Below are 17241 nucleotides of genomic sequence, written 5' to 3'. Positions count from 1 at the left end.
TATTTCCTTGAGCAGTGGTGTGTAGCTCTCCTTGAAGAGGTCCTTCACATCCCTTGTAAGCTGTATTCCTAGGGATTTTATTCTCTTTGAAGCAGTTGTGAATGGGAGTTCACTCATGATTTGGCTGTTTGTCTGTTATTGGTGTATAGGAATGCTTGTGATTTTTGCACATTGATTTTGTTTCCTGAGACTTTGCTGATGTGGCTTATCAGCTTAAGGAGATTTTTGGGCTGAGATGATGGGGTTTTCTAACTATACAATCATGTCATCTGCAAACAGAGACAATTTGACTTCCTCTCTTCCTATTTGAATATCCGTTATTTCTTTCTCTTGCCTGATTGCTCTGGCCAGAATTTCCAATACTATGTTGAATAGGAGTGGTGAGAGAGGGCATCCTTGTCTTGCACTGGTTTTCAAAGGGAATGCTTCCAGTTTTTGCCCATTCAGTATGATATTGGCTGTGGGTTTGTCATAAATAGCTCTTATTATTTTGAGATGTGTTCCATCAATATCTTGTTTATTGAGAGTTTTTAGCATGCAGGACTATTGAACTTTGTCAAAAGCCTTTTCTGCATCTGTGAAAATCTTAATGTATATTATTTCTATTTGATTTCTCCCAACTTAGATGTTGTATTATTCCATTCTTTCACTGCTATAAAGATACTACCTGAGTCTGGGTAATTTATAAACAAAAGAGGTTTAATTGACTCACAGTTCTGCATGGCTGGGGAGGCCTCAGGAAACTTACAATCATGGTGAAAGGCAAAAGGGGAAGCAGGCACCTCTTCACAAGGCAGCTGGAGAAACAAAGAGAAAAGCTCAGGGGAACTGTCGTGTATAAAACCATCAGATCTCATGAAAACTCCCGCACTATCACAATAACAGCATGGGGGAAACTGCCCTCATGATCCAATTGCCTCCCATCAGGTCTCTTTCTCAACAACTGGGGATTACAATTCAAAAAAGGCTTTGGGTGGAGACACAAAACCTAACCATATCATATGACATGGTTTCATTTATTTTTAAATCTGTCATGTATAAATATTAAATGATAGACTTTATTATTATTTTGTATAGAGAGTATTAATTTATTGAATGATATATTTGCCATTTTTGTTGCTCTTGGAAGCACCTCTGAGCTTCCAGATGGAGTCATTTTTCTTCTGCTTAAAGTATACTCTTTAATATTTATTTCATTGTGGGCCTGCTGATGAAGAAGCACCTTAATGTTTTCACTTTACCTTCTTTTCTTAAGCATCATTCCCACTAATTATCAGTTTATGGGTTGAGAGTTATTTTCTTTCAACACTTTAAAGGTATAATTCCTCTTGGCTGCATTGTTTAAGTAGATCAGCTCTTAGTCTTGTTGTTCCTTTACATTTACTTTGCCTTTTTAGCACCAACAATAACAACAATCCTGCTCTAGACAATTTACATTTTTTTCTTTGCCTTTTTATTCAATACTTTTATAATTACTTATCTAGATATGCCTTCTTTTTATTTATGGTACATTGGGTTTTCAGGGTTTGTGGATGAGGTTTGGTATCTTTCATCAACTTTTTGAAAATTCTTAGCCATTCTTTTTATAAATATTTATTTTCCCATTTTCTCTCTCTTTTTCTTCTAAGATTTCAATTACAAATATTTTACTTTCTCATTGTGTACTCTGTTATTCTCTTTTCTCTATATTCTGTTCCTTTAGTCTCTCTATTCATTCTGAATATTTTCTCCTGACCTGTATTTCATTTTACCAATTCTTTCTGTAGGTGCATCTAATCTGCTACTAAACTCATGTATTGAGTTCCTAATTTGGATTACTGTATTTTTAAAATTTAAAACTTCACTATTGTTTCCTTGCAAAGTTTTTTATTTTTTACTTTTGCCATAATTCTGCATATTGTCTCTTTTTTCCTTGAGCAATAGAAAGCATAGTTATGCTAAGGTCTGTATCTGATAAAACCAATGTCTGGAAACCTGAAGATATACTTATATTGTTCTGTGTTCCAGTTAGTTCCCATTCATGTTATCTTGTCTCTTTGTATTCGTGTCTCTTCCCTTGCCTCATATTTCCATGAATGTTTTATTATCAACCAGAAATTGTATTTGTAATATTGTTTGTGAAAGTAAACTCAGGAGTAATATGGTGTTATCATCCATAAGGGAGTATTTTTATTTATTTCTGCCACATGCCTGTGAGCACGTGCAAATTAAAATCATCTCAATTTAAGTATAGGAATTAAGAGAATTCTAAGATAAGCTGCAGCTTCTGTGAGAATCTGTTTACTTTTAGTTTATCCTTTCTCCTAGGGTGCAGCCCTTCAGGGATTTCAAACCTGAAGAAAGCAAGGACTACCTGGATTTGCCCCTCAACAGAACTTGGACTCCAACTTCTGTACTCTTAGCCCCTTAAATCTATCAATCACTTCAGCCTCCTACTTGCCCATCTGAATCAGCAAAGGTGGTGCTAAAAAGTGGCCTTTATTTACCACCTTCTGTTGTCTTCCTTCTCTCGCTCTTTTTTTTTTTTTTTTTTTTTTTTGAGATGGATTTTCACTCTTGTTGCCCAGGCTGGAGTGCAATGGCATGATCTTGACTCACTGCAACCTCTGCCTCCCAGGTTCAAGCCATTCTCCTGCCTCAGTCTTCCGAGTAGCTGGGATTACAGGCATGCGCCACCACACCAGGCTAATTTTGTATTTTTAGTAGAGATGGGGTTTCTCCATGTTGGTCAGGCTGGTCTCAAACTCCCAACCTCAGGTGATCCGCCCACCTTGGCCTCCCAAAATGCTGGGATTACAAGCGTGAGTCACCACGCCTGGCCATCCTCCTCCATTTTTAACCTCCTTACCTAGTAGGCTCATTGTCTATCTCACTCCTAGAACTTCTAAGACGCTGACATTTTTCTCCCTTTACCAACTATAATTCACTTCTATCTTAATGCTGCTAATGAATATTTAAAGAGTCTCAACTTCCCTTGCCTCATATTTCCATAGCGGACTTTCTATGCTTTCCTCTGACCTCTGTTCCCAATCTTTTCCATACTTCCTTGTGGAAGAATGAGTTGATGTGATGTGAATTTTAAGGAAGGCTTTGTGGGCTTTGATCTCTTATAGGGATGGGCTATGTGTACAGAGGGGGCACTGTGTCCTGCTCTCAACCATGTGGATTGCCCCCATTCCTGCAAGAGGAATGCCTATAGTTCTGAGTACTAGACTGAATCCATTATGGAAAGTACAGAAAATATTAGATGTCCACTTTGCTACATATTAAATTGTATTCTCTGATGCAATCTTTATTAATAATGAAAGTAATTTTATATTCTTCTTTTGTTTGGCTTCTGTCTTATTTTTCCAAACTCAGGAGAAAAAAAAGGATGTTATTTATCGATTTCCTAAAAGCCCCAAGTACCCATTCATCAAAAACTTTACTCTTATTATTGCATATTTTACGGAGGAAGCTTTTTATCCTCCTGTTCTTGGGGGGCATCATCCTAAGGTCATGCCTACAGCTTGGAGAAATAATAGTGATGCATCCAGTTAAATACATTTTTCTTCCCCATTCCATACTCCATTTATAGACTGGGATTAATGACATATTTAGAGTCAAAGTAAACTGAAGACATAACCTTGATGTCACAAGTGGAAACAAAGACTTGTTACAGGTCAAGATCTGAAGAAATTTTTCCAGCAACACAGAGATATAACATCATGGATTACAGCAAAACAACTGAACAACCTGTATATTCTAACCACAGCTATGATATCAAAGTTTACCTTCTCTATAAAAAGTAACTGATATGGTTTGTAATTATGTCCCCTCCCAAATCTCATGTTGAATAATAATCCCAAATGTTGGAGGGGGGACCTGGTGGGAGGTGATTGGATCACAGGGCTGGACTTTCCCCTTGTTTTTCCCATGACAGTGAGTGAGTCCTCCTGAGATCTGGTTGTTGCAAAATGTGTAGCACCTCCCCTTTCTCTCTATTCTTCCTGCTCCAGTCAGGTAGGACATGCTGGCTTCCATTTTGCCTTCTGCCATGATTGTTAGTTTCCTGAGGCCTCCCCAGCCACACTTCCTGTACAGCCTGTGGAACTGTTTGTGAATTAAACCTTCTTTCTTCGTAAATTACCTAATACCAGGTAGTTCTTTATAGCAATGTGAGAATGGACTAATACAGTACCCAAATTATTAAGTGCCGCTTACCTTTTTATACTTTGTGCATTTTAAAAATAAAATACTACAGAGCCACCAGTTAAGACCTGATGTCATCTAAGCCAAGAGAAAAAGTTTCCCTAATCCAGCTAGAACAAAGGAGCCTGAACAGTATGAACAAAAGTATGGCCTTGGTCTCCAAACCCACAAACTGTGTTTGTATATACATAACCACAGATAAGACTCCTTTTATCTTAAAATATTTCCATGAGCTTTCATTTTTCTTTTTTCTTTTTTTCTGAGAACTTCTCATTATTTGCAGCTATTTCTAGGCCACAGCAGCACTCCAGTAGAGTGTTTTGGCAACAGACCCTGTTGTGGTCAGCAGCTCCTCTGCAGCTGGGATTTCTTAAAAGAAGTGAGTAGCATTTGCCTTGTAGTGCTCCAGCAACAAAACAAGGAAAACTTCCATGGGAATCAGATAATCACAGAGCCTTCCCTCTCTCTCCCCTTCCCTTCCCTCATGTGATTAAAGAGATCAGAGCCACTGGTGCACATTTCAGTAAGCATGCCACTCACAGAGGCTAATGTAGGAACATAGTCCTAACTACCAGGCCCTGAAACACATTGTGGAGAACTCCATCAACTAAAGTGATTGTGGGACTCATAACCTTGATGTCACGAGTGGAAAGAAAGACTTGTTACAGGTCAAGATTGTATCACTCTAAAGTAGAGACATGCTTCCAGGTGGATATATACAGGTTTGTGCATTTGGTGTGGAGTGATTCAGCCAAAGAATTTACCCCAAAACAACAAGGTTATACATTGAACATCTAGGTTTGTCTTAACTATAGCAAACAACACAAAGTAAAACCAAACAACAACAAAATACCAAACACACAGTATTTTCTAGCTAAGCAGAAATTCATGGGCAAAAGTCAAAGACAAAGAGACTTACAAAGTATAAGTCAAAACCAACATCTTAAAATGTGCAAGTCCTGTTTGGCTCATCCAACTTGAACAAAGCCACTGTCTGATATCAATCTAAATATCTAGAACATGTTTTGATACTTATAAAAATGGGATGATGAAAATATACCACTGACTAAAATCGAACCTAATATACCAAGATGTTGCCATTTTCTAATAACCTTCAAACAACAAAACAACCAAAGAAATGTCATTGAGTCACCATAACTTTAAATAAGGATCATTTTAGAATCATTGGGATGGAAACAACTGTGAAAAATACCCTTTGAAATCTTATAAACAGCCCTCACTGAAGCCTGAAAGATCAGTTGTGGACTTTTTGTTTCTTAAAAAAGTAATATTTTATTAACAATATTTTTATGTGATCCTAAAACACTTTCTCAATGTTGACTCCTCTCTGCAAACATCTGCTTTCACTTTGCAGAACTAGTCACATTCCCATCACTAGTGCTCACCCATGAGGGGCAGACACTTTACTTTTGATGAGCGACAGTTTCAACACCCACATTAGGCAAAAGGGCATTTCTCATGAGAAAAACAGGCTGCTTGTTTGACAAAGGGCTATTTGTGAGGTCACCTTTTGTTTAATGATCCCATCGCAAGGCAGATGTTGGAGAGGGAAGTTTGAGAATCCTTCTAAACCAGATGCACTTTGGGTTACTTCCTCTGCTTGATTCCAACACAGCTGAACAGAATAAAATAAAAGAGGAAATGGGGACACCCAAACTGAACATTATGACTGCCTTCAGCAATAGCCTTTAGAAACCCTCTCAGGATCCTCTGACAGCACAGAGGTGTGTCATCTTCTTATAGAATTTTGCTCCAGAAGCAGGATTTATACAATTTCTAAATGCAATTAATGGGGAAACACAGCTAGCATACATAGCAATAACTCAGGCAAAAAGGCAACACTCAAGCAAAATTCTTCCTGGAATTAAAATCCTGTTATTAAGTCAACCAACTTTTCTTTTAACTAACTAAACAACAGCAAGACATGGTAAGCTTTGACTCAGAGAAAGTTTCTGGGTTGACTCTCAGAAGCTTCGTGTTTCAATTCCAGCTCTGTAAGACTTTGGGTGATCTTTCTAAATTTACTTGATTCCTCTTAATCTTAGTATTATCATGCATTTAATGAAGAGCATTTTACTTGATGACACTTATTAATAAGTTTCTGGACATCTGTGTCCAGTGTCATATGAATAAATGAAATACATTCATATTTAACTTACTATTTTTACTCATTCCTTACCAATAGTCCCTCTTTCTTCAGTAATCCTTACCTCGGTTTAAAATGCCACCAACTGCCCTGTTTCCATAGCCAGAAATCTGCTAGTCATCTCCTTTTCTATTTTTGGTAATACAATGCTTCCTTAAGTGGTTCTGTATAGTTTCTATATTTTATACACACACACACACACACACACACACACACACATATATATATTGCAAAAACCTAGACCTATAAGTTTAGTACCTGAATCTCTTGCTGATTCATGCATTTCTATCAATCTTCTCAGTCAGATATTTAGCTCAGATCTGTCCTCTTATCCAAGCTTTGCCAAGAGCCTCCTAGCTACTCTTCTGGCATCATGTTACACCCTACAATCCAGCTCTTCAAAGTCACCTGACTTCTTTTTAAAAGGTGCTTACTATATATACATCTCTCTCTTGCTCAACATTCTTCAGCTATTCCCTAGTGGACACAGAATAAAGTCTAGCTCTTTAGCATGTTACTCGGGCTCCTTTGGTGCCAGTCCTCACGAATTCCTCACCCATCCTGCAGAAGCTCCCAGTTTTCAACATTCTCCTAAATGCTGTGGAACCTCTGTCTATGCAGTATTCTAAAGATGAGGAAAATTAGTCCCTTAAGACTCAGCTTAAGCTTTGCCCCTTGTGCCTTTACTGTTAGTTTGCCCCTCTGTTCTTAAAAGTTTATTCCTGGCATTGCTCTTAAGGGAAGGAAGTTTGGAAGGGCCAAGAGTCCTAAATGTTAGACCTTTCTCTCTGAACACTAACAACATTAAACTCCATTCAAGAAGGAGAAAAAGAAGCCATCATCTAGAAACAATGTTGATAACCACAGTTCCTTAACTTGGGGTTGTTAAAAGACTTTACCTCCATGAGTATACTGAAACACATATTTAGTTTATCTCCTATTATCAAGAAAGAAATATTAAAACTTCATTGTTGAGGATCACTCTGAATATGACAGTGCTCAAGACGATCAGGTCTTGAGATCTAGAAATTAGTATAAGTACTGAGCACTAGGGGAAAAAAATTATACTCTTCAAACTACATCCCTGGGAGTGTTAGTGATGTCATAATTCATGTCAGGGGAGCCATGGGGAACATTCCTGAGGATCTAGAAACTCTAGATCTTTTATACTTATAAAAGATAAGGGAAGTATAGCGCATAGGTTGCTGTGAGGTAGAGAGAAGGTTGCTTACTTTTCCTGAGCCTCAACTTTCTGAAAATATAGAAACACATTTAGATGATGAGTTATGAAGTGAAGGAGAGGATGACTCAGCAGCAATGTGCCAGTTCCATAGTGATTTCTCCACCAAGCTGGAGAAGGATTTGTAGCAATGGTTCCAGCACTAACTGTGCACATCTATAGGATGAAGGTAAGTAGGGCGGCTATACTTCTAGTTATCTAGTTTGCTTAGGACAGTTCTAGGTTATGCCTGTTGTTTTAATAGATGTTTTAAAAATTCCCATTTATATTTTTTAATGTCCAAATTTAGATAATAAGTTATATAACTGTAGTATGAATTTTTATTTTTTCTCTGAAAATTAGTAGAAATTATGTATGCTTCTGGCTTTTGGTAAATGTGTTGACTATGGAGAAGGGCAGGAGTTTAGAGTTGGACTAGACAATGTTTCCTCCTTTTAAATCTCCCTTAAAAACATGTTTCTTCATTATGATTCTCAATCTTTTAGCATAATTTAAAAATTCATGTAGCCCTTTAAAAATAACTTTCAGGTAATATTTACTTGGACTTAAATGTTCAGATTTCAGTGAGATCCTATTGAATTAAATTTACAGGTTGCAGTGGGGAAAGGCTACCAGCAATCCTTTTTGCCTACCCCTCAGGGGACTTAGGAAGGACAGAGAAGAGACAAAAATCAATGTAACACTTAAACAACACTGCAATCGTGCTACAGCCATCTCAGTGTGATATCATAAGTAGCCAGTGTTCTTTTTTCCACCAAAGAATATCATTCTTATTAAACTCCCCCAATGAAAGCGTCCTTGCTAAGGGAATTCCACAAAATACATACATAATTTTACCATCTGCAGAGGTGATAGCACTTCGTTAGGAAAGCCAAGAATATTAGAAGATGTTTTCAGAGCAGCACCTCAGGTAAGAGACCCCCTCCCCACCTTTGTTGCTACTAATGGTTCTGCAACTCATTTTATGCTCATTGCATCACAGAATTTCCCCTAGAGAATATGGAATTCAAATTGGATGAACAGATGTTCACAAATTAAAGTACTCTATGTGTATACCTGCAGCAATCATGGAAGGGTAGGTGGAGAGGAGACAGGATAAAAGAAGAAACAGACAAGACATTTGGAAACGATTGAATTCTTGTTTTTCTTTTCTCTGATCACTTCTTATCTCTATGAACTGCTCTCTTCCTTTCTGCCATCTTGTTGCCCATCATCACATTATTTTTCCCACAACCTCTCAGTTTCCATTGACAGAGAGTTGTTCTCTCTGAGCAGTCACAATTGAGTAGTGGGAGACATGTGTTTTTAGATGCCAAAAGGCAACCTCTGTCTTTCTCCCTTTCTTTGTAATCATAGAATTGGGTTTTAGTAGTTTGACTGGGAAACATAGCTTGCAAATAACTGAATTTGCATTTTTAGGCTGTAATTCAGCAAGCAGAGAAATTAGCTCTATCCTGGACAGGAGGGTTTATACAACGCTGGTCTCTAGTTGCTTCTCCTTTGCAGTTTATTCTCTCTACAGATCAGAGTCTTTGACTCAGGCTTGTTAGTTGAGGATCATTCAGGTTCACCTTCACTCAATCCTAAATCCCAATCATTTTTTCCCAATCTTGACTCCAATCAAAATGTACTCCCTCTACTCCTGCATCCCACAAAGCATCTAATTTCCTCTAGGAAATAGTCCAAGCCATTTGTGCTAATGTGCCTGACAAGGACATACATTTAGAGCTCATTATTTCATGTTTCTAAAAAGCTTTCCTTCATAGAAATTAATCCTTCCTAAGTGAAAAATATTGCCAAGATCTCATTGAGCGTTGCCTTTGAGGATTTTCTTTGTCTGTGTATTAGAATAGATGTCAGTGGCTCATGAAAAACAGCCACAGCTCACCAATAAACATTTTAATGAATATACTTACTTCTTCCCATCCTCCTGCTCCAGTTGAATTTTTAAAAAATGCATCCGATTTTTACTAAACAATGATGATTTGTAATTTTTACCGTGGGGCTTAGAGAGGAATTATAAAACCCCATCATTCTTCGCATCGCATTATTTTACTCATTAAACGATGTTTTAAAATCTCCCAGATTTATTTTTTCTACTCAGGTTACAACAAATCAGTGTTCATCTCTAGAGGGCCATTCCTCATCTGCCTTATCTGTTTTTGAGAACCTCGATGGTAGATTTGCCTGTGTGACCACATGAGGTAAGGTCAATCAAGCTCATCTTGTCAAACTTGTCATAACCCTGGGATTTCACACAACAGAACTTCCCCTCCTGCATTCTTAGCAATGCCACACAACAGGGGGATTTTAGAATTCAATATGCAAGCTTATATTCTCTGCAGTGAGTAGTGTTTCAACAAAATTTCCAGCATCTTGAAATTGTGTAACATAGAAAATAAACAGAAGAAAATAATGTCTCATTTCACCTATCTCCATGTAGAAAATTCATAGCAAAAAAAAAAAAAAAGAAAAAAAAAATTTTTTAACCATGGTAGGGGCTTAAGGGCAGGGGGATGGTCTGAGCATAAAAATCACATTTGCTTCAGCCACCCAGAAAACATCTTTGTTTACCATTGTCGTGTTGTGAAGGAAACACTGGCTACTTAGGACATCACGATGAGATGGCTGTCACAGCACGGTTGCACTGTTGTTTAAATGTTACACTGATTCTTGTCTCTTCTTTGTCCTTCCTAAGTCCCCCAACGGACAGGCATAAAGGATCACTGGTAGCCAAAGAGTGTAAAAGAGAGAAACTAGACAGTAGTCTATATTTAGCTACGTTTGGATTATTATCTTATTTTTAGACCAATCATGGCAAATGTGCTTTGGGGTTCATAGTGGCAGTATTCACACATCTATGCCCTAACCTCCTCACCTGCCACCTCTTTCCCAAAACTCTCAAACAGAAATGGTAGATTTTGGTTTCATCAGAAGACAACAAGGAAGCATCCTGAACCTATTCCTGGAGCGTCTCAGGTCTTTAGGCCATAGCCTTGCACTCAGCTGTGTTAACATGAACTTGTTTCTTTCCATTTCCAACCAGCCCTGACTCCCTGTGACCACGGAAACCCATCAATAATAGAATGTGACCCTCCCCATATATATTACTGTCCCCTGCCAGCTTCCCTACAATGTTTCCTGAGAAAAACTTTCTGCCCACCACCCTGAAAATGTAGGAAGGATTTCAGTCAGCTGTTAGAAAGAAGTACACAAGTACGTGAGTGCAGTAAAATCCAATGGTCTGTGCATGAGGATGAGGGTCAGGAAGAGAAGCAGCAAGGAAATGCTGGTAGGCTGAGGTACAAGGTTCTGCAAAGGAGGGACTCTACAACTGCATGCTTTCTGCACATAGCCTTTAATGCCTTGAGATTGTTTTGGAATTTCTGGCACATTTTGAGAAGAAAACTGCCTATGTCTGTACTTGGCTCTCTGAGAAAAAAATGAGTATGTACTAGAGGGACTATACATTGTAGGCTTGGAAACAGGCTGGCACACTGAATAATTGCAGGCTACCCTAGGTGTTCAGAAAGGGAAGCAGAGCTGTACTGTCTGCTACCTGCATGTGTAATGAACTTCATAGCTTGCTGTGGTGGCAGGGAGATCATGCAGAGTGTTCAGCTTCAGACGGAGCCTGGGAACAAGGTCCAGGGGAGAAGTATCTGCAAAAACAGAAGGAAAATGAGTTACATCGTTTCAGATAGACAGGCGAAACGGGCTTTGAGATCTATTGCACAGCGCGGTGACTATAGTCAAGAAGAATGTCTCGTATATAGTATTTCAAAATAATAACAGGATAAATTTTAAATGTCTCACCATAAAAAAGGACAAGTAAATGAGGTGCTAGATATGTTAATTAGCTTGATTTAATCATCCCACATTGTATGTAGACATCGAAATATCACATTACATCTCATAAATTTATGCAATTATGATTTGACAAGCAAAAACAAGACCAGATAGTCCCGATGTTCTTTAAATTGTCTCCGGGTATTAAAAGCCAAGAAAAACTGTTCAATATTTTTATAAGGCAGGTATAACTTTGATATTTATGCCTAATAAAGATGGTAGCAAAAATTTTAAGATGTGATAGGAAGTTTAAGGAGAAAAAGTTGACAGGACAGGCATTTTAAAGATAAAATACTACCTCAGAGAGGCACATGATGTTTTAGCAAAGCATCATGCACAGTAGGCAATGTATTTACAATGGTGCCAATGCTTCATGAGTGGTAGCATCTGACTACATGATTCATGAAAGCACAAAAGTTGCTGGATGTGGGGTGTCTCTGTTCCACAAGCCCTTGAGTAGGGCAAACCCTGCACAAATTCCACCTCCATCTTTCTTCACTGGGTTCCTCCTGGCCAGCCTGGACATTCTGAATTGTCCTCTTGCTGTTCACATACTTCACACTATTGTCACATCCACCCATCCTGCCATTTCTGGATACCCTCCCCCGTGTCTAATTTTTACTGCGTCTCCTTCTGCATTTAACTCCCCAAGGTCTCAAACCCATGAAATAAAACTCTGTCTGTTGCAAGGTGATTGGAAGAGGAATGCAACATAGGCCATATTTGGGGTAGCTGAGATCATTTTCAACGCTCAATTCAAAAAGTAGCTCACTATTTGCCAAACCTCCTCAATAGCTAACCCTGCACTGAGCGCATAGTATTCAGGCCCTCAGGACAATACAAGGGAGAACTGTATTTGAAACTATTGACTTAAGGGAAAATCTAGAACGATCATTCGTTTACTCCTCCTAGGGAGGAATCAATTGTTTCAAGTAGTCCACCAGGTGTGGGCATAAACATGATTATCTGTCGCTCATATAAATACTTCATTTAATACATATATTCTATGTTTTTAAGACCCAACACATTTATGTGAAATAGAAAATGTGAATACATATATTCTTGTTATTTCAAGTTCACGTATTTTGAAAACGCATAGAAAATAAACCTATGGAATTTTTTTAAGTCATTGAGATTTTGAAAAAAGGTGAAAGTAAGCCCCTATTTTTGTATGTTATTGTTTTCTACAGAAAGAGAAAAAAATGTTTATATTTTGGAAGAACGGTGCTTTATTAAGAATTACATTTTCAATGAAAATAGAAATATGTGAATAATCACATTAAGACTAAACAATGCTGCCATAAAGAAATATTGTTAAGTACTAACTGATGCCTTTAAAAGAAGATCCAAAAATTGTTACTAAGTTCAATTACATTCACATGTACAATTACATATACGTTTTAATATTTTATATTGCATTTGTTTGTCAACTCTGATTTTTCAGGTGAGCAGTTCTTAGCTATCTTTAATTTTGTTCCAAAACAATTGATTTTTTAAAATTCAAATACAGGACTTTGTATTTTTTCTATTAAATTATATCTTATAAAAATGTTGCATTACTCATGTTAACCTAATGTTACAGATGCTGAGAACCTGAGGACTTTCAGATTTTTATTCTTTGAAAGTCAGAAGATTAATTACCATTTTCAGAAAGAAGATTAAGTAAAATGGAGAAAGCTTGCTAACTCCCTGGATAAGTAGTAATAGGTTGATTAATGAAGGATAATAAGAATCTACCTTGTAGCTCCAAGAATCCTTTTGAATAAAATTTTTTGTATCTTTTAGTTTGATGTACAAGGAAATCCCATTACACTCATTACCCAGATTCTACAAGTATTTACATTGTGCCTAATTTCTTTTTTTCTATTTGTGTATGTATATGTACATTTTTTTCTGAACCATTTGATAGTAACCTGGAGACAATATGTTTCTTTAACCCTAAAAATTTTAGGGTGATTTTCTTAAGAGCAAGGACATTCTCTTACAGAACGCCTGCAAAGTTATCACAATCAAGAAATTTAACTTTGATACCTGAAGATTATGTACCGAATGCTTGTGTCCCCCACACAGATTCATAGGTTGAAGTCCTAACCCTCAATGTGATGGTGTTTGGACATGGGACCTTTGGGAGGTTATTAGGCTTAGATGAGATTATGAGGATGAGGCCCTCGTCCAATGAGATTGGTGAACCAGGACTCTCTCTCTCTTGCTCTTGCTCTCTCTTTCTCTCTCCTTGTGTGTGTGTGTGTGTGTGTGTGTGTGCCTGTGCATACAGAGAAGAGGTCATGTGAGCACACAGCAAGATGGTGGCTGTCTGTCTCATCAGAAAACAACCATGCGACACTCTAATCTTAGACTTATAGCCTCCAGAATTGTGAAAAAATAAATTTCTGTTGTTTAAACGACCTAGAATATGGTATCTGGTTCTGCAGCCCACAGATACTAAGATACCAATCCACAATTCATATGCAAATTTTTTCAGTTGTTCCAATAATGTTCTTTACAGTCATTTTTTTCCCTTAAGTTGAGGATCCAACCGAGGAACATATATTTTATTTAGTTGTCAAATCTCTTTAATTTCCTTACATCTGGAAGCTTTCCTCTGTCTTTTAATCCTTCATGACCTTGACAATTTTGAAGGGTACTTGTCAATTACTTCATAGAATGCTTCTTGCTTTAGGTTTGGTTGATGTTTCCTCATGATTAAATTCAGGTGATTGACTTTGGCAAGACTTCTGTGGAAGTGATGGCTTGTCCTTCTCTTGATCATATCTGGAAATATTTAATGTTCATGGGCCCAGTAGTAATGAAACTTACTTTGGTATACAGCACTTTTTCCACTGAAAAGCTTTTTTGACTTTGTAATTAATAAAGAATTTGTTTGGGATACTTTAAGCCTATGCAAATATAACAGTTCTTGTCAAAATTTTATCCACCAGTTTTAGCATCCACCATTTCTTCTACATTAATTGGTTGGCACTCTACTGTCAAGAAAAGCAGCTTTCACTTATCTGTCTGCGTGTTTTGAAAATTAATATAAGAATGGACTCATGAATTCTTATTTTATATAATGGATTGTAATTATTACAATTATTATTGTTGTTGTTATGTTCTGATGCTGAAATAGTTCTCAAATCTGTCCAGTGGAAGTCTCTTCAAGCTGGTTCCTATGTTCTTTTGACATGGGTCTGACATTCCTTGGACATCTTACTTTCTGTCACAAAATATTCCAGACTTATCTTGCACTTTCCTTCCCAAATTCCACAAGCAGCCATCTCTCCAAGAAGCCCTAGATCTGATTCCTTTTAGTGGAGATTATGATTACAGATCAAGATCATCTGGGTTCTAGGTGTATGCTTTGCTATAGGTATAGCACTGTTTCAAGGTCTCTAGGCAGACAGAGGTAGGCTACTTGTGCGCACACACACACACACAGACACCACACATATACGTATATACACAGAAACATGTAATTAGTTTTATCTATATTTTTCAGAAGTTGAGAGTTAATCTATTTTCTTTCTTCCTTTTCTTTGTTTTTCTTTCCTCTTCTGGCCACCATCTTCTCCTTCTCTTTTTCCATTCTTTCTTCCTTTAATTTTCATTTTTCCCCCATGTCTACTCATAGTCTCCTTACTTATAGTCAAGAGAAAAGGGTCTCTGAATTTTCTGGATACAAAAATCATGTACCTCTCTCTGGCACTGAAGAAAAAATGGGATAGATAGGAGAGGGGCTGCAGACTGAAAGTGTCCCAGGAAGAGATATAGACCTATCAGCCCTCAGCAGCATGCTATGACCTAACAAGCCCCTTGTTCTCTAGCCATCAATAAATGCCAGCTTAAAATATACCTTTGGGTGTTATTTCTGGCAACTATCCTTTGTAGTATATCTCAGTCTGGTCAAAATTCTGTACAGAGAAATGAGAGGAATCAGGGCTTAATATTTAAAACATCCTAGGTCTAAGCCTCTAAACACTTAAACATCATCTTAAAAATAAATACATAAAAATGAAAAAAAATTATACTAAACACTTTAACTTTTAAAAAGATACTTGAATAAAAGATTTATAGGCTAGAGAAGTACTGCAAAAGAAAATATTTGGAGATTCATAATTTGACACAAATTGTTTTTCTACCTTAACTTCTGAAAGATCTAATTAAGGAAGGTGTTTTTCTTTTCTTTTTTATGAAATAATATGTCCTGACAAACTGCATGAATATAAAATATATATGTTTGGTATAAGTGTAGGACTCACAAATTAACCTTTCTGGTACAAATGCAGAGTTTGTTAAACAAAAGCTTCCCAATCCAGTACTTTTTCAAGAATATTCTCATAAAAAAATTTGGGAATAGGTTGAATTATCTGTCACATTCTTAACCTTATGGCTTTTAACCAATCATGGACTCAAAATTTTATAGTTGGAAGAAACCTTCCAAATTACGCATTCCCATCTTCTTCTGACTTCACTTGTAAAGGAATTACTTATTTCGATAATTTTAAAAGGCAGAGACTACTGAGAATTTTACATCACTTTTAATCAAATTCTCTTAGTGCCTATCATATGGTTATACATAAATTAGCTTCCAAATATTCCAGTCAAACATCCCTTTAGTTTATGTATTGAATTCTTACCATGTACCAGGAATTGTGTGGGTGCTGTGCATGCAGCACTCTGGCTAATGTGTGGGAAGTCGATGGTAGAGGATTGTGGACAGAAGAAGGAAGACCAGTTAGGAGGTGCCTGCAATCATAGCCTAGGAAAGAGATCATTATGATACAGACTAGCAGAACAGGCAAACTGATGGGTTAGCTGGATTTAGATATATGTTATAGAACTCACAGAACAGGCTAATGGAGAGGACATGAAATATGTGAAAAAGAAAGAGGTTACAGATGGAGATTATAGGATTGTATTTGTTTTTTAGCCTGAAGTCTAAAGCTTGTCTTTATATCAGGATGGGAAACACTAAGGGAGAATAAGTTTGGGGTGGAAAAGAAATTAAGTGAGTTTTGTGGGCATGGTACTTTTGAGGTGGTATTTGATTTCCAAGTGGAGATGTGTAAGTATTCCAAGTGGATAACTTATGTGGGGTTCACTGGAAAGATCAGGACTGGAGAAATCATCAGCTTATAAATAGGATTTTATAGCCTCAGACTATGACCCAAAGGCATATTTTTAACTGGCATTTATCTAAGGCTCACTGTGTATTAGCAACTGTTCTGAGTGCCTACATGCATTGATTCATTCAGCTCTCCCAGCAGTCCAACTCAATCAGGTAGATACCTTTATTATTATTGCTATTTGCAAATAAATAAACTAAGGGCAAAGAGAGACTACATAATGTACTCCAGATTGCATTGCTAGTAAATGCCAAAGCAGAATGTGAACCCTAGCAATCTGAGTTTACAGCCCTGCTCCTAACCATCATGTTGCTCCTATTTATGTAACATGACCCTGCCCAAAAGAAACTTGTGATGTAGTTGAACAAATGAAAGTAACACACATGAAAAACACAAAGATAAGTTAGGTACTAAAATGTCATGGTGTTGACTGTTAGTCAAAGAAGTTTGGAATGGGTTTGAACTTCTTAGATAATAGGACATAGCAATAATTAGCTACTTCATTGTGATTCAATTACACACTGGAGATCTGAAATAATTTAACAGATTTCATAAATATCCAATTTATAGCCACAAAGTAGCTTAGTCATGGGTATCATCATGCTCATAATAGCTAATCATTTAGATATTGTGCACACCTTGCCCTACTGCTAGCACTTTTGTAAAACCTC

At 37.2% G+C, this 17241-nt stretch overlaps 2 long non-coding RNA genes across 6 annotated transcripts in view; one reads left to right on the top strand and one right to left on the bottom strand.

The window, feature by feature from the left end:
- Positions 1-755: 755 nt before the first annotated feature.
- Positions 756-13716, bottom strand: LOC103876239. 2 transcript variants are annotated; one of them, XR_002516083.2, is made up of 3 exons: positions 6617-13716; positions 5720-5827; positions 756-797 (listed from the first exon to the last, which is right to left on the bottom strand). It is a non-coding gene; the product is annotated as an uncharacterized LOC103876239 (long non-coding RNA). The 2 variants fall into 2 exon arrangements; XR_004176513.1 differs by lacking the exon at positions 756-797 and having other exon boundaries at positions 2733-5827; positions 6617-6835; positions 7258-13716.
- The window catches only part of LOC103876240, a 26988-nt gene continuing 17430 nt past the window's right edge, over positions 7684-17241 (top strand). The window contains exons 1-2 of one of the 4 annotated variants that reach the window (XR_635395.4): positions 7684-7767; positions 9684-9802. This is a non-coding gene — a long non-coding RNA (uncharacterized LOC103876240). Of the gene's footprint in view, positions 7768-8451; positions 8509-9683; positions 9803-17241 lie in introns of those variants that run through there. The other 3 variants (XR_635396.4, XR_004176512.1, XR_635397.4) reach the window with 3 other exon arrangements.

The sequence above is a fragment of the Papio anubis genome, chromosome 10 (assembly GCF_008728515.1).
Source record: "Papio anubis isolate 15944 chromosome 10, Panubis1.0, whole genome shotgun sequence".
In the NCBI taxonomy this organism is placed as follows: Eukaryota; Metazoa; Chordata; class Mammalia; order Primates; family Cercopithecidae; genus Papio; species Papio anubis.
Note: the sequence above shows the minus strand (reverse complement) of the source record. Positions and strands in the feature narration are given on the sequence as shown.